This window comes from Meleagris gallopavo, chromosome 16 (assembly GCF_000146605.3).
Source record: "Meleagris gallopavo isolate NT-WF06-2002-E0010 breed Aviagen turkey brand Nicholas breeding stock chromosome 16, Turkey_5.1, whole genome shotgun sequence".
Classification (NCBI taxonomy): Eukaryota; Metazoa; Chordata; class Aves; order Galliformes; family Phasianidae; genus Meleagris; species Meleagris gallopavo.
The window spans coordinates 4,015,278-4,016,507 of record NC_015026.2 but is presented as its reverse complement, the minus strand read 5'-3'; positions in this window follow the sequence as shown (position 1 = coordinate 4,016,507).

The window sequence follows — 1,230 nt, the reverse complement described above, 5'->3', positions numbered from 1 at the left end:
ATAGGTGACTTTTCTTGTCTCTGAACCATTGTAGGACTCATCACAAGGAGCCACTAGGCCCAGATATTTAACAATCCTCAGAAAGAATCAGGCATTTGTGTCTCTAGAAAGGAAAAAATGAAATTCTCCCATTGAAAAAATGCAGAAATCTTTTTATGTTTCAGATTTAAGGAAGCATTTAAGAATTAAAGCCTAGAAAGAGGTTAGCTGTGAAGGAGGCAAACATGAAATCTGCCTACTCTGGTAACTTCAGAAAGATCATCAACCAGAAAGCTGAAGAATTTAGGTTATTCAAATCGTGACAGTCCCTGTGCAAGCTTTATTTTTCATCCAGTATAGAATCATATCATAGAATGGCCTGGGTTGAAAAGGACCATGATGCTCGTGCAGGGTCGCCAACCAGCAGACCAGGCTGTGCAGAGCCACATCCAGCCAGGCCTTGAAGGGATGGGGCATCCACAACCTCCTTGGGTGACCTTTTCCAGTGTGACACCACCCTCTGTGTGAAAAATTTCCTTCTACTTGGATGTATGCTGTGTACCACATCCAGTAGAGAAGTTCATAGATAGTAAGCAAATGAAGGCAAACAGGAACAAAGTGCAGGAGGTCTGCATGCAAATCTAATTGTTTTTCTGGCTTCAGCTACTCATTTGAGATGGAAAATAGCGCCTGCTAATCTTCTATGCTTTATGGTAATAACCTGGATAATATTTTTGCAGTTGTCAATGTAATGCATAGCCAGATCCCTTTATGCCTTCAGTCAGCACTGAGACATTGATGTAAATCAAACTCTCATGCAGAACCACAGCCATCTATTGGCATTGCTTGATGATTGTAAATGACAGTAGGTTTCTTTGAGAAGCTCACTCTGTAGAAATGATCCTGCTCTTACTTATTACGTAGGTGATTCCATTCCAAGTTTGTTTGTGCTTTTCTTAGCAAATGTAAGCACACCTTGTTTATAAAGCTACAGCTAAGCTTGCTTTTTTTTCAGCACTTCAAACAGTACCACCAATAACAACCTTTTAGAACCTGAGTATGTTTGAAATCTTGCTAATCCTAAAGCAAATAGATCTAAAGAACCAACAAACTGAACCATGCAAAAAATACAGTATGTACGCTTGCAAAAAGCAAGATGACCTTTTATTCTTCAGCTTGAAAACGAATTTTTGTATCTGAGGAAAGTACTACTAAAAAATCAACAGTTTTAGCCTCAAAATATATTCACTT